This window comes from Pseudorca crassidens, chromosome 1 (genome assembly GCF_039906515.1).
Source record: "Pseudorca crassidens isolate mPseCra1 chromosome 1, mPseCra1.hap1, whole genome shotgun sequence".
NCBI classification, from domain to species: domain Eukaryota; kingdom Metazoa; phylum Chordata; class Mammalia; order Artiodactyla; family Delphinidae; genus Pseudorca; species Pseudorca crassidens.
In genome coordinates this window covers 4,750,364-4,775,987 of record NC_090296.1, presented here as the reverse complement: position 1 = coordinate 4,775,987, position 25,624 = coordinate 4,750,364, and the positions used below count along the sequence as shown (strand labels likewise).

The following is a 25,624-nucleotide window of genomic DNA, read 5'->3' as shown; positions in this document are numbered from 1 at the left end:
ACAATTCTTTGGTGCTTAAAGAATGGTTGTCCGTAGTATGGTCTCTGTATTCATGGTGATTAACATCGGACAACCATTGTTTTAGTATCCAGATTTGCTTCACCAGTTTTCTCGAGCAAGGTGCCGACTTCAGCAAGAGGACGTGGGGGCCTGCCCCACCACGGAGCATGGCTTTATTGACAATCTGTAGCAACTAATTCAGGGACCTCAGGATGCTCGCCAGCAGTGCGATGCCCTTGAACTAATACACACCAGCTTTGGGGCAGACCTGCAGTTCGGGTGCTCAGGGCCATTTGGAAGATGCTGATAATTATTCATCTGTCTTTCTCTTCTTGTTATTCGATCTCAGCCATGAGGAATTCCTGGAAGAGAGGGTGCTGTCTAGCGTCTCTCTAGGCAGCTGGAAGGTGGACTGGGGCGTCTGGGTCCCACACCCCCTGATCTTTGGCATAAATTCTGAGCATGGAAGACGTCCTAGAGGAGATGCAAAATTAAGGAAAACACAGTCCATTTCCTGCCACCACTACTGTTTGGCCCTTCCAAGGAGCTGTCTACTGAATGTCCCTTTTATTCTCGAGGGACGTGGCATGGCTACATGCCTGTTTCTGGATCCACCTCATCTTAGAGACACTCACGTGGAACACAGACCCTGGGAATAAGGCATTGTGGTCAACGGCACCTCTGGGCTGTGTGCGTGCACGTGTGTATGTCTCTCTGTGTGTGTGTGTGTGTGTGGGTGTATGAATTGTTGGCTAGAGGGGTGTTTCTCCAACTTTAACATGCTTCTAAGATTTTCATCACCTAGGGATCTTGTTAAAAGGCAGATTCTGATTCAGGGACCAAGATTCTGCATTTTTAGCAAGTTCCCAAGTGATGCTAATGCTTCTGGTTGGTGGACGACACTCGGAACAGTTCGGGGAGACGTTGTGCTTTCTTTGTGATGTGTGTCCCCCATCGTGAGAGCACTCCCCAGGTCAACGCGTTGCTCTTTGGTTTGTGAACAATGGCTCTATGCGAAGGGCTCTATTATGCATAAATGTTACGAGATTACTCTTCCTTAGAATCAAATCCTGCCTCAGAGGGCTTTCCGGATACAAGACCCACGTCGGGGAGAGGCCACCACTGTCAAGACTCGTCAGGCACCAGGCCGACAGCCGTGTTGACGACTGGGGCCATCGAATTCTGGGGTTGTCCGTTTCCAGTCAGTCCAAAGCAGCATTCCTGGGACCGAGGCCGTCTTTTGGGGAGCCCCTATCTTGGGGATCCATGATGCACTCCGTTTTATCAGAAAAGGTATTATTATGATGGCGTCGCTTCATCTCCTCGTTTCTTCTTGTCATCAAATCCCGCCTCTCAGGAATCCCTGGAGAAGCTTTTGTTGTTGTTTTCAGGACTGAACCTGCTTTGGATGTCTTTCTGAGCGTGGTTCCAACTCTGGGGTTCGGACTTTGGTGTTGGGGCCCAGGACCCAGGTACGGGGATGGAGGATTGATGACGGCACATGGGCTTTCTTTTCAGGATCTGAGCTCCCGGCTCCCTGACCCTTGGGCTTCAGCTCATCCTGAGAAGAACCTTCCGGAGGCAAAGACGACCGACGGTGGGGAAGAGGCCATGGTTTTCGTTTCAGAACTGTTCAGGGATATTTGAGGAGAGGTTATCCGTGCTATGTTCGCTTGGTTCATCATGAATAATACATGGTTAACCTCTTTTTGAATATCAAACTCTGCCTCGAGGGCCGCCGCACAGGAGACGTGAGAGCGTGTGCCTGGTGTGAGCTGTTGGCCCGGGGCCTGGCTGAGCTGTGGAAGGCATGCTTCCTGGAAGGGAGGCTGGCCGGGGGAGGCGCCCGGGGTTGCTTTGCAGTGGTTTTGCAGTGAACTTGATGTGTTTTTACGAGTTGGACAAAGTCACCCAGCCTTTCAGCCCAACCTGCCTTGGGGTGAGGGTGTGACGCAGGGTCAGCTCCAGGGACGGGACCGCTGAGTCCACGTCGCTGCAGGGCCAGTCCGTGGGTGCCTGACGGCTGAGCCTCCCTCAGGGAGCGAGAGCTCTCCCCGGCCCTGATCCTCCAGACCCCGTCCTTTGCAGGGTGGCTTCCTAGAGGCTATGCCGGCCCGGGTGGAGAGGATGTGGTTTCTGCTCCCTTGGGACCTTGAAGGAGAGGTCCCTTCGTTCGCGAAGATTCTGTTTTCGAGGGTCAAGTCCTACCCAGGACAGCTCCCCAGAAGCAGGGCCACCATCTGTCTCTCCAGGTGTGTGAAAGGCAGGCCATCCTCTGCTCGCCTCCCTAGTTCCCTCCAAGGTCACTGACCCCCGTGTCCATTTGCTCTCCAGGTAGATTTCTCCGAGGCACTGCCGGCAGAGCCAGCAGCGTTCCGGTCCCTCCGCGTGGCACTTAAAGAGACTGGCTTGGGGCCGCACCCCCTTGCCTCACTCAGGAGGAGAACGGGCCGGCTGATGCCTCTGCAGCCCTGCCTCAGGGTGCTGCTCGCATGCAGTGCGCCCCCTGAGACTGGATCTCCCCTGCTTATGGGGGCGGGAGGCTGGCCCAGATCCCGTCTGGTGGAGAATGGTGGCTTCTGTGCCCCACCACCTCTGGGATCTTGACTGTATGAACATCCCGGGGCTGCCGCAAGGCCCCACTGCTCCCGTCTTCCTGGCCTTATTGGCTGTGTGGTGGCCGGCACAGTGGAGTCCTTTCATGGCATCAGTTCAGGATGGATGCCCACTGGGGATGCCAGCTTCACAGTAAGAGAACTGTCCACCTCCCCCTAAGGTACGTGACTGCAAAGCTGACCCTAGGGCATGCCCTGGATGGAGGCATGTGTCCTCAGTGCACGAACCCAGAGAATGCCTTCCATCCTCAGGTGACACCCCAGAAGTGACCCAAGCTTTGGAGGCGAGACGCCGGTGTTCTTGTCAGTGTGAGCACGAGGGGCCGTTGGGGTGCTCATCCGTCGTTCGTGGCCGAGATCCTGGCACCATGGAAGATTGAGTGGTGGTATCCCACTTGTAGGGCGGGGATCTATGGCCGCCCCCTCCGCAGGTCCACGGGTGGAGGGTGGGCTGTGAGGACCCCCGGGCCCTCAGAACACAGTCATGCATAGGGGACCTCAGGGGCCAGGCTGTTTCAGCACTCAGGTTCACTACATCTCCCTTGAAGAGGCTTTTGGTCTGGAGAGCACTGTATTTGTGGCTGTGTGACCGGTCTTTCCGCTCTGGTTATCCCACTCAGCCCAGGACGACCTCGTGGAAGGTACCTCTGTTCCAGGGAAAGGTTATTGCTCTCGGTGCCAATCCAAAGTCTAAGGAGGGCTAATGTGACCCCTGACCCTCAGCATCTAGTCTACATACAGGAGAAGCCCACGGGAGAGGGGGGCTTCTCCTCCACCACACCTGATCAGGTGCGGTCCGTGGCAGGGTCGCTCCCCAGTGCTTGTTCTGTTATAAATGTAGTGCCGTGTTACATCCTTCCTGGACCTAATTCCATCTTCAGGAAGGAAGTACCTCCCCCCAACACTTGAAAGAATGGCCCATCTCAGACCCTGGGCCTTCATTAGGATGAAGCCACCTAGTCCCCCAGCTGCAGCATCGAGGCCTTGAAAACTCAGCCTCCAGGGCTGAGCGGCAGCAGGGTTGGCTGTTGGGGCATCACCGTGTGTATGGCTAATCACATCTGAGCTGCTGTTTTCCAGGACAAGCTCCCACCTGGAGATGTGCTCCGACAGGACTCCAACCCGAGGGCAGGGCGTGGTCCATGATAGGGGAATGGATGGTTGATCAGAGAACATACATTTTATCAATGATGTATGTCAGCTGATCCACAGTCCCTACCTATCCAGTCACTTCTTGGGACAGACTCCGGAAGCAGAGGCGCTGGTTCCTTCTCCATGCTAGTACCTGGCCCTTGAAAAGACCTTCTCCTTGCCGGTTGGCTCTATTTATGCTGAGTCATGTAAGGGAAGGTTTGTGTTTTTCAGTATTGATCTTGCCTGGGAAGCTTCCTGGGAAGAGCTGTTGGCCTCAGCGCCTCCCCAGGGGACAGGAATGCATGGTTGGCCGGAGAGCATGTACACGCGTGGTTGGCCAGTGGGCTTTATTTCCAACGGGCCACACCCGATCCTCCTATAACCCTCGGTCCCCAATTCACCCTTAGGAGGACTAGCTGGAGGGAAGGCCGACTCTGGTGAAGACATGGTTCATCAGCGTTAGCCTTCGGTACTTGAAGAGTGGTTATCCCTGCTGTGTTCGCTGTATTTATGACGAATCATACAGGGACATCCAGTTTTTCAGTATCAAATACTGCTCAGGAGGGCTCCCCGGACAGCATTCCGCCTTCAGGGAGGAGGTCTTGGTTTTTGTACCCACCCAAGGTACGTACGTGGATGCTGGATCACAGTGCACGGGCGTCCTCTAGGATGTCTGTCACTTGTCGCACCCATGACCGGAATCTAATTTATGCAGAAGGTGGCTGCCTAGGAGGGCTGCAATCTTCTGGAAGGGATGCTGGAATCTGCACCAAACCATCCTAAGATGTTGACCCCTGAGAATCCCATTCACCCAGAACACCTGCCAGCTGTCCCAAGGGAACCCAGACCTTTCGTAAAATGAATCCCTGGAGACCATGCAACGTGAGGATGTGGCGGTGATACTGTCAGATAACCTAATTGGTCATCTTTATGGTGTTTGTTCCAGGAAAGACTTTTTGACGGTCAGCTCTTGCCCGGGAAGGCTTTCTGGAAGCAGTGCCAGCCTCTGGGAGACGTGTTGGCATCGCATCTTTCCAGTGCACACGGACCGTGAGTTGAGCAGAGTCTGATCTTTGTCTCCGGTGGGTCGCACTTGGTTTCCTCTCCTGCAAGACTCAGCCCATCGGAGAATTACTTTGGGGAAGGGATGTCTGCCTTGGCCATGATGCTTTTTCAATAGGGCTCTTTCTTTATATTGTCAGATTCTCTTGTTAATAGCATAACCACGTAGCTAATGAATTGTCCATGTGTTGATCAATGAATGAGAAATGATTCAGTCCTTCCAAAAATCATGATTGAGTGCATTACTGTCTTCTAGATGATTCTAGACCTTAGTTGTTTCCTCTAAGCTGGGGGTAGAGCAGTGAACAAGGTAAAGTCCTTGTTCACGTGAATTTGACAACCATAATTTTGTCCACTGTTAAGTTTTACGAAGGAAAGGAAAGCAGGATAAGGTGCGAGAAAGAAGGCCAGGTAGAGTGGGCATTTATTTTAAATACAGAGCCTGGAAAGCTCTCTCTGGGGAGGGGAAATGGGAACGAAGTGGGGGTGGGTCAGATGGAGAACTTGGGGTCGGAGCGTTTCAGAAGGAGGGTGTGGCACTTGAAAGCCCTCTGGCATCTTGGAGAAAAAGCGAGAAGGAATGTGGGGCTGGACTGAGCTGTGGGGTGAGAGGGGCAGCCTCAGACGCTTGGGCACCTTTGGATTTTATTCTGAGCGTGATGGAAGCCATGGGCGGGTTCTGAGCAGGGAGGGAGGTGTGGTCTATGTTGAAATGGTCAATCTGACCACAAGGGTGGCGATAGAGAACCCATGTGGACGGCTACTGTGTAGATAGATCTGGGGGGGGGCGCCCCCACGGAGGTGGGAGACACAGAGAACACGAGATGTCCCAAAGGTGGAGCCGGTAGATCCCGGGATGGGTTGGATGAGCCCAGCCAGGGTCACAGGTGCGAAGGTGGGGGCAGGTGATGAACCAGGGGTTCTACAGGTGTGATCACTGCTGAGTCAGGGCTCTGGAGTGAGTCAGTGGGTAGCCAGGAGCTTTGGGAGAAGTGTCACTACCAGTATTGCCAAGATCCAAGCTGAGGCAGTGACCGTGGGGCTGGACGGCAGGGTGGGATGGAGGCAGTGGTAACTGGAGGTGAGGCAGCCCCCCCGCCAATGCTGGGGAGCTGGGGACAGCGTTGCTGTGTGGTCGTTACCACGAGGGAAATCGGGAGGTTTTCCAGGAGGAAGATGGTGACCCAGAAGGAGGACCTGAGTGGCAGTTATCCAGGTAGTGGGCAGTGAGGTCTGATGAATATGCTATGAATGAACTGGAATTTTAAAAGGAAAAGAGAAGAAAGATGGTCTGTAGGTGATATAGAACCAGGATGCCATGTACCCACTGCAAGCCTTTGGTGTAGAAGATGGGGGGACAAATGGCCCTTGGTGGGTGGACGGCGAATCATGTTGGAGAAGTGAGGGCACGGTGATGGGCCATGGTTCCAGATGTGGAAGAGCTGTGGGGCATGAGGACTGGGTGGTGAATTTGGGAAATGGGACCGGGTCCTACTGGTCTGAGGCTGTTGGGGAGAAGATGGGGACCTTTGATGTCAGCCTTCTTGGAATCGCTTTCCTGAGTGGTTCATCGGGGTGAGGTGGGTGGTGCAGTGGAGGAGCGGGAAGGGAGTGGGGGTCTCCCGGGATCAGGAAGAGCTTGGTGAGCCTCCCTCAGATCCTGCTGAGAGTGCCTCGGGGCCCGGGCTGGCCAGACTCTCCAGGGCACCCCGTGGTGGCCGTGGGCTCTTTCTGGAACTCCCCTAGTCTGGTAGATCCCACAAGTCCCACCAAGGAGCTTGACCAGTGCCTCGATGTGCTTGATGGAGAACCGAGAGTGCTCTGTTCAGAAGCCCAAGGTCCCCATTCCGAAACCCCAGGGTCCACACCCATGTGGAGAGTCCCGAGCTGGGACGAGGTGCCACTGTGAAGCCCCTGTCTTCTCGTTTCCAAGCCCTGACCCTGAGGACTCAGGAATGCAATCGCCGCTCCAGGGAAGGGGCAGGGCATTCAGCCTCGGGGAGGTGAGTGGCCAGCCCCGCTGAGTCCCGGCGTGTTCGCGGGACACACGTTGTCCATCACACTAACACTCAGTGTCCAATCTGCCCACAGGACGGCAGTTGGAGGCTGCACCCCTCAGAGACGTGGAAGGGGACCCCTTGTCTGTCTTGTCTCTGCTTTTCTGTGGTACTTGAAGAGAAGTTGTTCGTGGTGGATTCGCTTTACTTATGACGAATCATTCACGGACAACACTTTTTTCAGTACCAAATACTACCACCAAGGACTCCCCAGACATGACGGCCAGTTCGGGAGAGAAGTCTTCGTGTTCTCCAGAAGACGAGAATGGCTGGCTGGCCAGGGCCACAGGCTTGTCCTAGCTGTAAGTCATCTGGTCCACTAACCCGAGCGTCCTCCATCTGTAGGAGGCCTTCCTAAGGGCCACGCCAACTCCGGGGAAACGGCTGTGGTTCTGTCACCAGTGTCACCTTACAAGACTTTGAAGAGAGGCTTCCTGGGTCCAAGGCTAACTTCCAGAAGAGATGCTGGTGTCAGGACAGTTCAGGGTGTGTGACTGGTTGACCAGAGGGGCAAGCACTCTGTTCACCCTCTGGGCCACCTAGTCACCGACCCTCAGCACCAACCCCACCCACCCGGAAGACTTGGAGGGGGTCCTGCCAACTTTGGGAAGCAGCAACGGACTTGCGACAGTGGCTGCCCTGTGGACAACCGTGGTCGGGAGGGCGTGTGGACTTAAAACGTGAGGAGTCACCCTTGGTAGTGGCGTCGCTGTCATTGCCACAGCCTCCCTGAACCGCTCCTGGGACACAGCGTTGTCTTCCATTGAGGGACCTGAAGCCAGCGGCCAGCTCCTCTCGGGGGTGTGTGACTGTTCACACAGTACGTGCTTATTTTTAGATCTGGTACCCGATACTCTAACCCCTGGCTTCCCGTCTCTCCACAGGAGGTTCCGTGGTGATGCCTGCCCGGGGAAGTAGCCACGGTTCTCGGGTCAGCGTGGCTCCATCACAGGAGCCAAGGGGCCACACCACGTGCTGACATGATGATGACTGTGCAATGGCAGCCCTTCTGGTCCAGGAGGACGGTAGAGAGAGCCGCCCCCACTTAGGGTAAGTGCGTCTCGGGTGAGCATGCAATGAATGTGCTCGCATGTCACTCGGCCCACTACCCAAGGTTGTTCCACCGCTTCCTTACAGGGCAGCCATCTTGGCAGGAAGGCAGTGGATTTCTCACAAGTGTTCACTTATGGTACTTGAAGAGAGGCTGGCCGTGATGAATTCGATTCATCAAAGCGAGTCATACACGGCTCTCCTCTCTTTTAGTGTCAAATTCTGCCTCGGAGGGCTTCCCGGGCCAGTGCTGCTTTCAAGGTAGGTGCCAGGATGGCTGAGCCCACAGGTGCTTTCCTGAGGATGCCTGCTACTGATGCTCACCCCAGTGTCCACACTGACCCTGAGGCAAATTCCTGGGGCACTGCCAACCTTAGGACAGGCTAGCGAGGCTGGGGGAGTGCCCTAACTGTAAAAAAAATTAACACTGAAATACATGTGGCTGACTTTTTTAAATTATGGAATCCAACCTCGAAGAGGCATCTAGAAGTATCTTTTATCAGTCAGCTCTCGGGATATAGGAGAGAAGAGGGGACAGGACCCGTGTGACCCCTGGTTTACTAACTCTCCGCAGCCTCACACCTTCCAGGGACCTCCTCTAGGATGAGGCCGGGTTTACCAAGGAGGGAGGCGCATCCCTGCTCTTGCAAACGTGTGGTCTTTCAAGAGCTCGTGGCTTCACTGGTGATGACTCACGCGGGGCTGACTTCTTTGCATTACTGAGTGTCACTTGCATGGCCAGCAAAGTACAGGAAGTGGCACTGCTGCCCACACAAATCCTGGGTTGGTGAACCAGGGGCATGGGTTTGACTTGGGGATTGACCCAATTGGTCCACTCATCCTCAGCGTCCCGTTCACCCTCAGAGGCCACTCCCAAGCTGCCCAGACCGTGTGGATGCGGGGATGCTGCAAGCAGTGCCGCCTCATGGTACTCGGAGGGAGGTTGTCCGTGGTGAGTTCGCATTATTTAATGATGCCCAATACACGGTCGATCTCTTTTCGGTATCACATCTCACCAGGCGTCTTCTTGGAGCTGATGGGGATTGCGGGGAAGACACACTCATATTGGCTCCACGCCAGTATACTTGAACGTGTGGTTGGCCCTGGAGCTACCAGACAGGTGCCACTAGCGTTCCTGTTGTTCAGTTGATTTATGGATGACCTTGCCAGTTTGCGGGGAGAAGCATATGATTTAGGTTTAAGACCCAAGTGATTGGGGTAATAGGGGCATCCAGCCCATGATGCTTCTGGCGGGGGGTTGTTTTTCTTTAAAAAAAAAACCCGATGGATAGTTCCTTTATCTTTCAATATTATATCTTGTCCTGGAGGGAGGACCTCTGGGACATGTTGGCAAAGTCAGGGAAGGGGCCGTGAGTGTTAGCATTTTTTCTGGGCTAAGTGAATGGATGATTCACCATATCTGTCGACCGGGAAGCCCTACTGAATTCGAGGACAGAGGGTAGCTCTATTTTCAATTTCTTGTTTTTCTTTGAAAAAAGAATAATTATTTGACTTTATTACCATATGTATAAAAATGACATAACCTTAAAATAAAAATTCAAGCAGTGTGGGAAAATGTAAGTAAAAGACAATTACCCAATTTCTGAGCACCCGGAAATAACCATCAGGGTTTTAGAAATTTCCAAATACCTGTCTGAGCGTATATCCAGATAGAAAGGTAGACAGACAAAGTGAGAGAGAAATATTTTTCAAATATGGGATTGCGCTATACCTAATCTTTTTTTAAAAACATTAACTATAATTTTACTTGGATTTAACATAATAAGCTGAAGAAGATTGGAAGAATTGATAAATATCTCTTGCTCTTCCAAAAGAAGTACTTATTCTTAAAAGATCCCTATAAAATTAAGAAAAATTATTATGTAAAACATGAAGTAGTTGGGATCATTATGTATTTTAACTGTTTTAATTTCACTCGAGGTTCTGAAAAATAAGGAAATCAGCTCCACCTCCTGCTTTTTTTTTTTTCAGTTATACTGTACAGTATAATTTTTTCATTATAAATATTTGCACTGTATTCTGTAACCATAATTCTTATAGATGTTTAATCATAGTTCTATATTTAAATGGATTCATTACTGACCACTAGTGTTTTTTCCCTTAAACTAAACCTTCTCTATTCCTGAATTTTTAATTTTAATTCATATATCAAAATGGATTTTATAATTGTTTCTTCAAGAATGACTCATAAACACTGTTTAGTCGTTACACATTTGGAGAGATCTGCCTCTTGTTCATATACACAAGGGACATTTAGCTAGGTATAAAATTCTCAGCCTACTTTTTTTTTCCCTCAGAACTTTGTGGATGCTGCTCCACTGTCTTCTGCATTTAGTATTTCACCAGCTTTTTTCATGTGGCTTCTCTACATACCTCTTGCTTAGCTGGACTGTATTATGTAGTGAATCTTCATATAGTTCGTTGGAAAGACTCTGGGGCACTGTCTTCTGTGAGGTCTTTCATCTCTGAGAATGTCCGACCATGGCTCTTACACTTTTACTCATCTATTTTTTTTTCATATTCTTCTATTTGGCTCTATGATTTCTAGTTCTTTTTACTCTCTTTAGTCACTTTAACAATACTTCTTGTTAATTTCTCTCAGCTTTAGGGGTATAAGAGCTACTCTTCGTTGAGTCAATTGACTCATAATAATACTCTCCTTCATGGGTTTTGTAACTTTTCGCTGTGAGGTTATCATCGGGGGAATTAATGTTTGTGTTTTGTTGTTCCCTTTGCAACATTATGGTTCTACATTTGGTTCTGTATGGTATCAGGCTTTCACCAGTTGGGACCAGTTCTCCTACTCATCTGTTGGCCTAAGGAGTCCCATACCTTATGGCTGGTATAAATCCTCACCACATCTTGGCCCAGGAGGTTGGTTTCTCACAGGGAAACTCATTCTACCCACAGCCTGGGCGGAAACAAACTCTCTTGTCATCTCTCTGGGCCAATATAGAGTTTTCTGGCTTTCCTTTCCATTCCAGTTCCCCACCCCTCTTGGGCCCAATGTCACATGTCCTGTTCCTGCTTGGACATGAAGACTACAGACCCTCTAAGCCTCTAGTGCAGCATCCCTTAGGTCCCTTGGTGGCAGGTTGCAAACTTGTTGCTCTCTTCGCTGACAGCTGAGGGTTTCCCTTTCTTTCACTCCTTTGAGCTGTTCATTTATTTATCAATGGATTTCGGCTGTGGTTGCATTTTATCCATCATTTCTCTGAGTTTGTGGAGGAGAAGGGCTCTCTGTTACCTCTTCACCAGGATCTGACTCAGTCATTACATTTCTTTAGCACTTTTTCTGAATCGTATTATCTATCCCTTCTTGATTAGTCAGGTCAATTGTTTCTTCATTTCAAGGATGTCTTCTGTTATTTCTGTGATTACTTTTCTTTTCTATATGTTGGTCTTGTCTTGGGATAAATGGTCATTTGTTGTTTATTTCATTAGCTACTGGAGGAGGAAAAAACCTGTGCTCTGGCCTCACAGTGCCATCCTTATCTGGAAGACTCACTGTTGGCATTTGCACTCTACATTTGTCTATTGAACACGAATCACACCCAGCTTCCCCCTTCTCAGTATTATCTTCCCCCTTGGCAGGATGCCTCGTTGTAGCGCCACCTTCTGGGATGGACATGGAGTCTGTACCATTTGCTAGGTATGTGAATTCATTTTTAACAACAGAGGATTTTTTTTCATCATATGTCTGCTGGACTATTAACCCTAAGTATGCAATTTATCCTTAGGGAGACTTCTTGGAAGTTATGCCCACCTCTGGAGATGAGGCCACAATTCTGAGGTCAGCGCCATACCTTGGTATAGTAAGGTTTGTGTTCCACGCTGTCATTTTCTTTATGAGCAGTATTGCAAAGTCAGCTTCTTTGGAAAGAACTCTAGCCTTGGAGGGCTTCATGGACATAAGGTGTAAGCGAGGAAAGGATCACTGTTGTCCGTTTTGATGCACATGTGAAATGAGGAAGTGTTCCCTGCTATGATAAATAATGAATTCTTATGCCCTTCACCTCTCCACATGCAATACCCTTGAAAGTGCTTCTTAGATATCTTGCCAAGCAGGCAAAGGTGTTGACGTCTGGACTACTTCAGGGTCTAGGATGGGACGGTTGAACTTGGAGGGGGGCGTGTGTGTTTCATTCATGCCCCTCTCTGTCAGTCTGTTAACACTCAATGCTCACTCTGTCCTTAGGGGGACTTCCCGGAGGAGGCCAGCTTTGAAGACAAGGCACTGGCACCTGGTCAGTGCTAATCTGCGGGACTTGAAAATAGGTTATCCGTGTAGCCTTCGCTTTACTTGTGACGAATCATACACGGTTCACCTATTTTTCAGTACCAAATCCCGCCTTGGGGGGCTTCCTGGGGCGGAGCCTCACTTCAGGGCAGGACCTTGGTATCAGCTCCTCTGCAGGGTAAGTGCAGGGGCTGTTGACTACAGCTGGACAGCAGAACACGTGATTTCCTGATGCTCTGTGTGCGTCCCGGTCCTCACGCTGTGTGTGTTAGACCATCCACGGGAAGATCCTGGAGGTGATGCCGGCATTAAGGAAGAAGTGGGGCTTTTCTTACCAGAGCTACTTGGTGGTACTTGAAGAGAGGTCTTCCATGGTGCATTCGCTTTATTTTTTGACGAATCATACATGGTTGACCTTTTTTTAGGTATCAAATCTGGCCCTAAAGCACCCAGGAACTAGAGTCGGTGTCCGCACACCTGGGTGGATGGTTGAGCTGAGTGTGTGCTCGTCTCCCCATGTATGTGTCACCTGTGTTCGCTCACCTGTGTTGTCCAGCTCTAGGGGTACCGCTGGTCCACGATGCCAGCTTCCCTGAAGAGGCAGTACTTTCACTGTAGATCCACTTCCTGTTTGACAGGAAGTCATCCCTGCGGCGCTCTCTTTGTGTATAACATGATGCTCTGCTCCTCTTGGTTGCAGCATGTCCATCCTGAATGGCTTTCTGGAAGGGGTGCTAATTCCAAGGAAGGGATACTGGGGTCCATGCTTGTTTCATTGATGGTATGTGTTGCCAGCATCTTCACTCTTGGTATCCCATCCGTCCTTAGGCCCAATGTGTGGGACACGCCAGAAGCCAGCACCCTAGTTGGGTACTTGAATGGAGGTTGTCCATGGTGTGTTCATTTTACTTATGATGAGTATTACATGGCCAATCTCCTTTCAGTACTAAATTCTTCTTGGGAAAACTCCACAAGGGGAAGTTTCAGCCGGCGCTTATCCGGGGTAAGGAAACCAATCATTCACTGGTGATAAATGCTTGGTGTGTGGCCCGTGCCACTCAGCCCAGAATTCCCAGGAACGATGCTGACTTTTTAGGTGAGACCTTGCTTTTCTTCCCTTCCTTGAAGACTCACTGGTGAATAAAACATATTTGGTAAGCCTCTTTTGAGATATGAAGTCATCTTGGATGTGAGGCACCTTGTAGGGCAAGGACCTTCTGCATCATCCCTGAATGAGTGGAAGGCACACACTTTACTTAGGCAACGTATTACTGCCCCTCAAGTATCCTAATCCTCAGGGTGACCTCTGGGAATCAAAGCCAACAATGGCCAGGTGGTGGTGTGTTTGGGGAGGGGAGGTGGCGGTGTTTCCTCCACAGGGAAAGTCGACGGTATCTGAAGACGGTTCCACGGCTGGCTTCATTTACTCCTGGTGCAAGATAAGAAGCAGTAACGTCATTTATTATTACCTTATGTTCGCTGGCTGTGTGATCTGGAGCAGATTATTTGATCTGCCACCTCTCTGTGCCTCAGTTTATTCATCTGTAAAACGAGGTTAATGCCTACTCGCAGGGTAGGTATAAAAACTCAGTCATATGCAAAGTGTTCAGATAGTGTCTGGTACATAGTGAAGATAAAAAGCATTGACTCTTATGACAATGGTTTATATTATGATATTGTCATCACATCTTAGATCTTCCTTTCTTGTCCGCTCACCCACTAGACTGCAAGCTCCCTGGGGGCAGAGTCTTTGTCTGTTTTGCCTGCTGCTGTGTCCCTAGCTACACACAGTGGATGTGATGTTGGATGAATGAGTAAGTGGCTGGTGACGTATTTTCTTTATTAAATGCTCTCTTTGAGGCCTCCTGGAAGGAAGGGTGAATGAAGGACGGTGGTGAGCCTGTGCCTTCCCGATGATGAGGCCTGCTTGCCCTCGTAGTCCTACCCACCACGAAGGAGCTGCTGGTCTTCAGGTCAGGGATCCCGCAGGCTTGCAGCAGGATGGACCCAGCGTGGCCTCAACACTTATGGACAATATTAAATGGCTGCTCCCTTCTCTGTGTTCAATCCCAGCTCAGGGACTCCTCGGAGATGCCTGCCTTGGGATAGGACCTTGCTGTGTGTGCCTCCTCAAGGTAAGGGACCACATGCAGCCCCCAGCATGGGCCTGACTTGTGACGTGTGTGCTCATGGCCTCATCCACCACTCAGGCCCAGCTCAGGGTACCATTCCCCTGCCGGTGCCATTAGAGCTGGTGCATGATACCCTCCCTTATGGGAAAACACCGAAAACAAACGTGTTTCAGTCACGTGCAAAGGGCTCCTTGGATGTAGTGCCAGCCTCTCCAGAGACAGAGGAGTTGGAGTCTCAGCAGCCCCCCAAAACCCCCGCCCAGGGGGACATGGACAGCCAGACCCTGGAGGCAGCGCCGCCTTTGCGGAAGAGGCGTCTGGGTGCTCTTGCCCTGCTGACGTTTGATCCTTGAGCAGAGGTTGCCCTTGGTGAATTCGCTTTATTTGTGTTGAATCACACAAAGGCAACTTTTGTTTGAGTATCAAATCCTGCCTGGGATGGCTTCTGGGACCCAGTGGCAAGCTCAGGGTCTACGCCTCTCCCGTGATCAAGAACGGACGGTGTGGCTGTGAGGCTCTACGCCTCTCCGGTGGACGAGGACGGATGCTGGTCAGAGAACACAGGTTGATTTGTGACGTGGGGCACCCGGGCCCTTGAAGGAGGGCATTGGTGCTGCATCTGCTTCAGTTCTTACCTTGGACCCTCTGTAATCACCGTTACATTTGGTCTTTGAGCCCAAAGACGTTCTTGCTCCACCATTTTTTCTCTGAAGGTACTTTGACCTTGTGAATAGGTACGGAGTTTGCCCTCGGAAATTTTAGAAGCTGCAGCTTCTCATTGTGTTTCTCCCTCTCTCTCTGTCTTTCCATCTCCCTGCCAGACAGTGCTCTCAATTTTCTCCTTGGTTATGAAATGAAGAGAGGCTATCCGTGTTTCATCCCATTTGTATCAAATAAGAGTGATAAAAATAATCAACACAAAATAAAACTAATAATCAACACAAAATAAAACTAAAAACAACTGAAACGGCACAGAGCAAAGCCGAGCATATTCAATTGACTACAAATTGGCAGAAGAATCCAATTTTCTTGACAACATGTCAGCTGCCACATTTGACCTGGGGAAATAGAACATTGTAGACATGGTGGCCGCACGATGAAATTGACAGTGGCAGCCGCTCTAGACAGTGAGATTTGATGTAGACAGAGTGTGTTGAGGAAATCAAATCTTCATTCAGATTTTTAAATGGAAAAGAACCGATCCTAATGAAAATGATTTGGGGAAAATAACCAGGGAAATAAAAGAAATGAAAACAGCTCAACAGCGTAGCCAGGAAAGCTAAACTGGGAATTGGATTAGTTTAATGGAATTCACCCTGATAAACAAGTTTTTATAAAAATCAGCGTTGGTCCAATTCTCATTAAGATGGTTAAATTCATGTTGTGTTTGGACTGGAGTCGATGGGGTCGGTAGGAAGATGGGGTCAAAGCACAGCATCCTTTATGCAGCTGACCTTTTCTTTCTTTCCCAAATCTTCCCAGAGAGCTTTCCGGATGGACGTGCTGACTTCAGAGGTGACATGCTGGTGAAGTTGGGTGCATGTTGTCACCAGAGTTGGTGCTATCTTGGTGACGTGCATCCCCTGGTCTGCTCCTTCTTGGTCTCCTTCCACCCCCTTGTAGGGTTCTGGATCACATGCTGATTCCAGAAGTGAGGCAGAAGTCCCTTGGTCCGTGGGGTCTGGTCCTTCAGGGCCGTTGTCTCCAGTACTACTGTTGAATACACAGGAAGGCTGGGACATTCCCAGGTGTAATCCTTCCTAGTATCCCAGTGTTGGCACCTCTCAGGGCCCCATGCTGGCCCCAGAGACATGCCCCTCGTTGGTGCTGAATGTCACGTGGACGTGGAGGCTGAGCCTTGCTTGGGGCGTGGTCCTGGAGTTGGTGCTTCTGCGATCAGAACCATTGCCTGGGATGTGAAAAGAGCTTGTCCTTTGCCAGCACGCTTTATACATGACCAACGTGGCGTGGTGGATCTCTTTACAGAACGACGCCTGCCTTGGAGGATTCCCAGAAGCCATGTCACCCACAGGAAGTGGCCAGCAGCCAGAGCCCTCTCCAGGGTAGGTGCATGAGTGCTGCCCCGGGACGTGCCCTGAAGGTACTGACGATGTGTGTCATCTGGTCCACTAGCTGTCGCCGTCCAGCCCGTTCTCATGAGCACTTCTGGCAGGTGATGCCAGCCCTGGGAAAAGTCTCAGAAGTGCAGGTCAGTATCCATGATTCCTGAAGGGAAGCTGCCCATAATACGTTTTCTTTCTTTAGGACAGACCTTAGGTGGCTGGCCTTTCGCTCCGATTGTAGCAAAACCCACGGGGCTTTCTGAACTCATGCCAACGTCAGGGAAAGGATTCTGCTGTCGGTCCCACTCCAAAGTTCACAAAATGGGTGGTGGGCACAGAATCCGGCCTCTGCTTGTGGCATACATCGTCTGCTCCCCAGCCCTCACAGGCCAGTCCGTTATTGGGGGCACATTCTGAGCATTTCAACTCTGAGAGAGACTGGGGTTCTGATAGCAGAGCTGCTTTGCCTCGTTTTGGAGAGAGGTCATCTGCGGTTCTTTGCTTCGTTCTTCCTCTTCCCCCCCGCCCCCCGCCCTTTCTATTTGGTGTTTCATTTGCTTTGTGTATGAGGCTAATCAAACGGTCAGCCAGTTTCTTTGTGTTAAATCACCCTGTGAAGGATGCTGGGGTGACGACGCCCACGTGGGGCCAGAGGCAGTGTTGGTGGGACCTCGGAGAGTGCAGCTGTGGGCGTCAGCGTCATGCACTCGCACAGCACCTCACTGAGCTCCCTCCAAAGGCATCATCTTCCGGAGGGAGGCCCTCTGCCTGTGCGGGGTGGGAGGCCTGGAGTCGCCCTCTCTGGGGTCTGGGGATAAAGAGTTGGCCCCGTGGGGGTTCATCTTCATCGACTCTGCGTCAGGGTTCACTCCACCTGCAGAGACAGTCCGTGGATGGGATGACTGGGGGCAAAGGGCATTTCACATGTCCACGGGCTCCCATGGGCAGCCGTCGGGGCAGTGTACCCAAGGATGGGCACCTCTCTGCAGTATAAGATCCCACCTGGGTCTCTCTCTTAACTTCCAGGAAGGGCCTCTATCTTCACCTCACTCCGGGGAGGTGATGTTCATTAGCCTTGGCCACTGGGAGGGTCCCTGTCTAGGGTGGTGTCCCGGTCCCTGAACGCCCAGCGTTCAAGCTGCCCTGGGGAGGGTCTTCTGGAAGCACAGCCACCTTGAAGCATCGCCTTAGTCCAAGCGTCCGAGCCTCTCCGTGGTACGCGGGGAGAGGTTACCCGAGCAACTTTGCATCTGGACGACGAATGTTGCTCGGTGAACCCCTTTTCGGTATCAAATTCCAGCAGAGAGGCCGTCTCGGAGGCTGTGGCACCTCGGGGAAGAACGTCGGTATTGGCATCACTCTGGGGTACAGGATGGATGGTCGACCAGTTGGAAAGTAATTGTTTCTAATGTACTTCACCTGGTCCACTAGCCGTCCGTACCCACTGCGGCCTGCGGGGCCTGCGGGCCTGGGCAAGTCACTGGCTTCTCAGCTCAGCGTCTCTCCTGGTACCTGAAGGGAGATCGACCGTGTTATATTCGCTTTATTGACTTCGAATAATACATGGTTGATCTTTTCTCAGTATCAAATCTCACCTTGGAGGACCCCTTGGAGACGAAGCCCTTGGCGGGGGTGGAAGCAGAGCGGGGACTTTCGTGTCACTGCCGGGATGGGTGCCCGGATGGAGGCCAGGTCCTCAAGGCGGGGCGGGGCGGGGCGTGTGCCGCCTGTGATGGGTTCCGCCTCTCACCTGTGGTATGTGACCCACCCTCAGGGCGGCTCCCGGGAGGCCACCATCCTTGCTGCCCAGCTGCGGCCGGCGGAGTAGGCGCCACCTTGGGTACTTGAGGAGAGGTTGTCTGTGATGAGTTCGCTTTATTAATGACGAATATAACACAGATGGCCTGTTTTCAGTACCACCTACCCCCTCATGCGCAGGGCCAGGCCTGAGGCTGGCCTCCTTCAGGGTACGTGAATGCATGGGCTTCGCGTGTGATACGTCTCATCCGTCCTGCAAGAGCTTCCTGTTGGGCACGCTGACTTCGGGAGGGAGGCGGAGCTTGCACTGGGACGCTGGTCATGAAGCATTTGCTTGGTGTGTGACGAATGGCCCGGGTTCCGTCTGTTGCCCATGCCCAATGCCACTGAGTCGCAGGGGTCTCCACAGGGCCCCCCACTGGCCCGCACCTGCCACTCTGCAGGGCGTCCCGCCGAAGGCTGACCCTGTGCATGGCTGCGCCTGCAGGTGTGTCCTCGCCGCTTCCGCTCCCATCCCAATGCCCCCAGACCCAGAGGGATGACCCCCTTCGGGGAAGAGCCCGAGGGCCTGCCTGCTGTGCGCGCTGATCTTCCTGGTGCTTGAGGAGAGGTTGCCCGTGGCCCGTTCGCATTCTTCATGACGCACAATACACGGTCGGCCTCTCTTCAGTATCACATCCCGCCTTGCATGCCTCCTGCAAGCTCGCCAGTGTCCGGTGCCCAGCGGCCAGCGACCAGCGTCCACGAAGGCGGAGCACGCGCCGACTCATCCGGGGCCATGGGGCGGGCCGTGGGCGGGGCCGTCTGAGGAAGGAGCCTCCGTGTGCAGTCAGCCCTGCTCAGTGGTACCTGGCATAGGTTGTCTGTGAGGTGTTCACTTTCTATACGATGAATATTATACAGTCAACCTCTTCCCGGTATCAAATCCCGCCTTGGACGACTTCTGCTCTGGTGCAGACTCCGGGCGGCAGAAGCCTCCACGCGGGTTGACCCGTGGACTTGGTTTAGGACCTGTGCCGCTGGCCTCTTCATTTTCCAGCTGCATCCGTTCTGGAGGGTTCCCGAGAGCAGCGCGGAGCGGACTCCGTGGTTCCCGCGGTCCCAGACGGCCCTGCTGGGCCCAGGTGCTGGGCTAGGTTTACCTGCTGACTCTTATTTCCCGCTGGCACCCTCACCCCCACCCCAGCCCTGCCGAGACCCAGGCACGGCAGGATCGCCCAGGGCAGGGGAAGGGTCCAGGGCCCCTGGAAAGGTGAACTCGAAGAGCACCTCCAGAGGATGACCTAGGGCTGTTTGGTATTTGCTAATTGCCCTCTGGGCTCCAGGAAGCCATTTCTGAGCCTGGCTTGCATCATCCCCACTGGCAAGAGATAACTTCCTTGCCTTGGAAATCTCAGCTCTGGGCATGCCTTTCCCCATGGGCTGCTCCTCGGGCCGTGGCCTCTCTGTGCCCAGCACGTAGCGAGGGGTCGCCCCAGCTCCAGGAAGATCAGCAGTGACCTTGCCAGTGGGGCGTCAGGCCTTCAAGCTCTACAGATGCGCCTCCTTCTGCTGGGGTGCCCACCCCTCCTCTCCAGCCCCTCAGCCATAGCCCTGCAGGAGAGATCGCCCTTTCTGGCCTGGACCGCTACCCAGGCCCCCCATCTGCGTCTCCTTCCCGTCCCCCTCCTCCTTCTGCCAGGGAGAACCTTCCAGAGTGCAGTCTGGCTCTCTCTGCCCTGCCCAGAGCCCCTCCGTGGCACCCCTGCCCTCATGCTCGGCTCTAAAACAGTAACTAGTGTCTCAAGGCCCCCAGACTGGCCAACCTCACCCCCTGCCCCTCCCTGCCTATGACACTTTACGGTGTATGCCCATTTTTACGTCCATCCGTCCTCCTGCCGGGAGCTGAGTCCCTGGTGGCCGCCTCTGTGCAGCCTGCCCTGACGCCCTTCCCCCCATCCGGGGTGCAGGCCTCCCTTAGCCCCCCATGCCCTGTATGTTCTTTCCTGGGACACTGCAGAATCTCTTGCTCTTTGCTTCACCCCGCCCCCACCAAGAGTTGCCCCCTTTCTAGAGCAGGGGTTTGGGATTCTGGAGGTGTTGAAATGTCCCTTGCTCAGCAAGGCTGTCCCTGATCACCCAGCCTAGCTCCCACCTCTTCCCAGCAACCTTCTCTCATCACCTTGTTACCATTGTCTTCCTAGCTTATCCAAAATTACCTGATGTTAATATTTTCTTTCTCTCTCTCCTCTAGACTGTAAAATTTCTCAGGGCAGGAAATTTTTCTGTCATGTTGCCTGCTGTGCCTCCAGCCCTGGGATCCAGGCCAGGCCCATAATAGCAGAATGGTGAGTGTTTGTCGATTGAGTAACGGACTCCCTAAGGACTGGGACCTTATCAAGTTAATCCCTAGGAAAGTGCCAAGCACAAAGGAGGCACTCAAGATGTGGTGATGAGCATATGAATATGGTAATTGGTTTTTAGAATTTCTTCACATTTTTTAAAAGCCATTTGATTTTTCATCATTTTCTGCCCCTTCCAGGATGTCATTTGAGAGTCTGAGGTTTGCTGCTGGGTCTGGGCTCTTCTTTCCACTTTCCAGGGGGCCCCCAGGGCCCGGAAAGGAGTGACAAGCCCCAGTACAACCCCACAGACCCTAATTGAGGCCCCACCCCCCACCACCTTCTAGCAAACTCTACAGCACTCAGAGCCGTGTGCTCTGGGGGACTCCATCTGCAACAGGCTGGAGCGTGGCGTCAGGGCTAATATTTTATTCATGGAACTGAATAAATGGGGACATTTGGAGATGAAAATTGTTGTTAATGCATCCACACATCTTTGGAATACATTAAATGTGTGTAGGGGGGCGGGAGGGGGCATTAGCCTTATTTAATGGCTCCGATGTAAGCATCCCCACACCAGAGCACTGCATTAATGAGCACGGCTGCCTCGGCCCCCTCAATCTCCCAGGCTGCTGCCCGGGAGAAGCATTGGGTACATCGCCGCCACTTGAGAATTATGCATGAGACAAAAGGTCAGCCCAGGGTACCAGACACTGGGCAGCGTGCAGGTTCCAAACTCATTTTAGACCCAAAGATGGTGACCCTGTGCCGCTTGGTGCAGAATTTCATTAAAAGCCAAATTACTGGTTTATCTGTTGTTTGAGGAGAAGAGAAAATAAACAAAGGGCCTTTTTCATCTGACAAGCCGAATGAAAATGTCTGTACCCACAGCAGCCAGGAGGAAAGTCACCACAGACCCTGGAGCCAGAGGATCGGTGACTCGGGGCCATTGCCCAGGCGCCGTAAGTAAGCCAGCCGCAGGTTCCAGCTCAGGGGTGCTCGCTGAGTTCCGGTGCCTGTGTGGGCAAGGGCCCCATGGCCCCAGATTCTCTTTGCATGATGAGGTAGGCTTACTTTTCCCAACACACAGCTTGCCATCCTTTTCGTGGTTTTCCCCTGCACCCACCTGGCACCTCCAGTTTGGTGCCATTCCTCCTGGAATGGAGTGTTTTCAGTTGGGTGCAGTGCCCACGGCCCTTGGCCCGGAGAGTGGGCCGCTTGCTCCAGAAGAAGACCCAAAGCACAGTGGGAGTCTAAATACCAAAGACCACGTTGAGTGTCTTCGAGCGCGTTTGACGGCTGTATCCACCCCTCGGGCGAGTACAGATCAAGTCAGGACAGTTGGTAGGCAAGAATGAGTGCTCAGACCAGCCCGGTGAGCTCTGCAGGGTGGACTCGGCACCCCTCCCCTCCCCCAGGCTCCCTCTCCTCTCTGCTCTGCCCCACGCTTGCTCGTACCACCCTGCACAGAGTCAGCGGCTGGTGCAGCTCTGGGGACCCATGGAGCTCACAGTCCTCATGGGTCCTTGAGGATGCAAAGACCCCCCCAAATGCCAGGGCTGAGTGAGACCCTTGAGTTTATTCCCCTCCTCTTCCGTCCCTCTACTCGCATCCTCATACACGTAAGAAAACTGACATCCAGGGCGGTAGAATGCTTGGCTGTGACTGTTTTTCCTAAGGGTGGTCTTAAGCTTTGGGGTCTAGACCACCTCTGGCAAATAGGCAGTTTCCCTCTTGGTAATGACAGGGGTGACCCAGCACCCCAGGGCTACGGGAACGCCAAGCGGGACTCAATACCTCATTTCTCAGGGGCTTGCTGGGGGTGACGCTGCTGCCCTGCTCCAGAGCTTCTAGAAGCCAGCGCCTTCGCTCTGCAGTGCCAGCTCATAGTAGGTGCTCAGCTAACGCCTGGATCAAAGCTGGGCTCAGACACCAGCGCAAAGTAAGTATCCGACCTGGGAGTGTATTGAATCAGGTCTTTATTGCCGGGAGGAAGCACACAGGAGGCACTGGGAGGACATTTGTGGAATGAATAAATAAAAGCATGCTCTTTGAGGGAATAAAGGAGCAGAGAAACCAGGAAGAACCTGGGGGAGACAGACATAAATCTCCAGCAAGCACCGCCAAGCTTCTGCAGTCAAGGTTGCTGAAAAGACCCTGCGGAGACAGAGGGGCCATTTGTCACTGCGGGGACGGGCTTGAGGGCCAGGAAGCAAGGGCAGGATGGAACCTTGTTCATCACTTCCGCATTATCCCGGCGGCAATGGAGGGGAGCCCACGGCCATGCCGCCTGCCTGGCGGAATGAGTGCCGGGCTAGGGGTGGGGAAGGACCCCGAGGAAGGGCAGGCTGGGCTGGAGGAGGAGGCAGCCATCTCAGAGCCCACCTCATGCCCTTGGTGCTGCAGTTGTTGTTTTCATACCTATGAGTCCCTATCCAGGGCTCCGCTCCAGTGCCACTTCCTACAGGAAGCCCTCCCTGATCCACCCCTCCACACAGAACCTCAATCTGCAGTCAGATGTCAGTCCTCTGATCCTTTGATCAATAGGTATCTCCTGGCCCAGCCTGCACGCTCCATGGGGACAGGGGCTGTTTCTGGTGTGGTGGCTGTGAGGCCCCTGTGCTTGGTTCGGCCCGGGGAAGGCACTGCATGATGCTGGTTAGCCCTGTCTTGCCTTTGCAGGCACTCTGGACCTGGCACTCGACAGGTGCCCAGTGCATGGACATCCCATGGGCGGAGCCTTGGGTTGACCCCAACCAGGAGCCAAGGGCTGGGCCAGAGGTGGCTGCAAGGACCGCTTCTGCCTAGAGAGATGTGACTGTGAGCTTGGGATCCTGGCCCAACCCTGGAGGCATTCCTTGGATCTGGTGAGTGCTCACCGGAAGGACCACTGGTTGCTTCCCATTTGGGCCTGGCACAGAAGTGGGGTTTGCCCAGGGCACACAGGGTCCAGGGAGCCACGCCCATTATGAGGGTCAGGGCCACCTTACCCGACGTAGCTCCCCTGGCTTCCAACAGTGTTTGTTGAGTGAATGAATGAAACAGGGCCTCCTGACTCCTGCCCGGAGCTCCCTCGACCCCCACCATGGCCTTGCTCCAAGCAGAGGCCAGCCCTCCTCCCTCTGGCTGCAGAAAAGGGAGGGAACCCCACAGGGGCAGGGCTGCAGTAAGCGTACGGGACGCTTGAGCAGGCTGGGCCCTGACTTGGGTGCCCCGAGCCCCACGCCCAGGGTCCCCGGTCTTCCCTGTGGCAGGACGCTGCTGAGAAGGTGCAGAGTCTGGGGTGTAGGAAACCGTCCAGCATGCTGCTTCCCACCATCTGCGATATCTTCGTTTTCGCTAACACTCAAAAATAGACGTTTCTGTTATGCTCTCTCGTTGGCAGGGGAGCGGCGGGGCCTGCCAAGGCCTGGGGGAGCCCGCCAGCCTGCGGAGTTTTACTGTACAAACAGTTGGGGAGGGGGGCGTCTCTGCTAACTTGAAATCCCCATCAGTAAACATGCCAATTTAAAGTGTAATTAACTCAGGCCGGAAAACATTCAGCTTTGGACTGCCTTTCACAGTTGACGTTGTTTTTCTTTTATTTATTTATCTCTTTCCGGGTGTGGTGGTGTCTGCGGCAGGTTTCAGCCAGGAAAAATCCAAGGGGGGCTTGAGTGGGGAGGGGGCCGGGTTGGGAGAGGCAGCCATGGAGGGAAGAGAGGGGAGGTCGGACCGACACCCCTTCGGCCCTTGGCCTGGTGTCTCTATCCACTTTCTGTCCAGGGAGATGGGCGCCAGGGGAGGAAACAGAGGCAGAGGGAAGGAGGGCAGACCCCAGTGCCAGCTGGGCCCAGCGATTCAGTCGTGGGCGCGTCGGGGACCCCGGGATGACACTGGGCTTGTGGAGGGGGCTCTGGTTGTCCCTCCTGACTCCCCGCTGTTTTGCCTCCCCTCTCAGTGGCCAGCTTGCTTTCTCTGAACCCATCTTGGAGTCTCAGCCCTTTCCTCTCCTGATCCCATCTCCTGCTTCACACGACTGCACCATGGTCCCTGGTGGTGATCGAGGCAGAGGGCACCCACGCCCCAGGAGACAGATGCACAGCGCCCTCCCTGCCTCACCCAGGAAGCTGGGGGAGGCCCCTGCACCCCCTAGCGTTTGAAGCACCCGGACTTGAGTACCGGGGGACCATCCCGCGGCGGGAAGGACCGGCCTTCACGTGGACCGTGGGGAGGACCGAGGACCGTATGGGCTCATGGAGATGCCAAGGTCCATGCCCTGCCCCACCAGACAGCGGGGCTGGGAGGTGAAAACGCTGGTTAGAAGGACGTAAGAATTCCTGCTCTTCCCTCTGAAGCACTTTGAATCTTGTCAGACCATTTGAGTAATAAACACACATCATAAAAATCTAAATACGTTTGTGTGTCTGTGTGTTCAGAGATGGTGTTGGTTAAGTGGAGGGTTTAGAAACAGAGGCCGTCTGCCTCTGGGACGGCTTCTCACGCAGAGCCCCCGGCCTTGGCCCGCGGAGCACTGCGCGGGGAGCGTCTTCCTGCGGACCACCCCCAACCTGTGAGCTCCCGTCCCGCGTGGGAACCAGAGCCACGGAAGGACGTGCTTTCCTCTCAGTCTCAGGTCTGAGACGGTCCCCCAGCCGCAGCTGCCAGCCCCCACGAGGGGCAGAGAGGCCAGAGCCCAGGGACAGGGTCGGTGCCCACGCCTCGCTCTGCCAGCCTCCGCCTGGTCACGACACAGCCGGGCTGACTCAGACGCAGCCCTGAGCGGGAGCCTCATAAATTACGTAATTACCTATGAAACCTGCCACCGCCGGCTCTCAGCCGGGAAGGACACGCTCCGGCCTTGGGTGACTCACGCTGTTTTCCCCAGAGCCTTTCGCCCGCGCTCTGCCCGCTGCCTTGACCTGGGCTGCCTGGACTGCGGGGGAACCAGCTTGGCTTCTTCCCCGGCTCCCCAGCATAGGAAAGGCAGGCAGCCACCGTTCTGCCAGCGCTTCGGGTTGGGGGGGTACCTTCTTCAGCCCCCCTCTGCACCCCCCATGGCCCTCCAGATGGACAGTTCCCATCTGACAGAGGAGGAAACTGAGGCCCAGAGAGGTTGCTCTGACTAGTGTCAGAGCGTAGACCTTTGGATGAGTGCAGCCGCTGGGTAGACCCCCAAACCTCTGGCCCCT

General features: G+C 53.5%; 1 long non-coding RNA gene across 2 annotated transcripts; it reads left to right on the top strand.

The window, feature by feature from the left end:
* Positions 1-18,299: 18,299 nt before the first annotated feature.
* LOC137218489 (uncharacterized) lies at positions 18,300-24,835 on the top strand. 2 transcript variants are annotated; one of them, XR_010940722.1, is made up of 4 exons: positions 18,300-19,256; positions 20,366-20,459; positions 21,345-23,320; positions 24,394-24,835. It is a non-coding gene; the product is annotated as an uncharacterized lncRNA (long non-coding RNA). The 2 variants fall into 2 exon arrangements; XR_010940720.1 differs by having other exon boundaries at positions 18,300-20,459.
* The last annotated feature ends 789 nt before the right edge of the window (positions 24,836-25,624 follow it).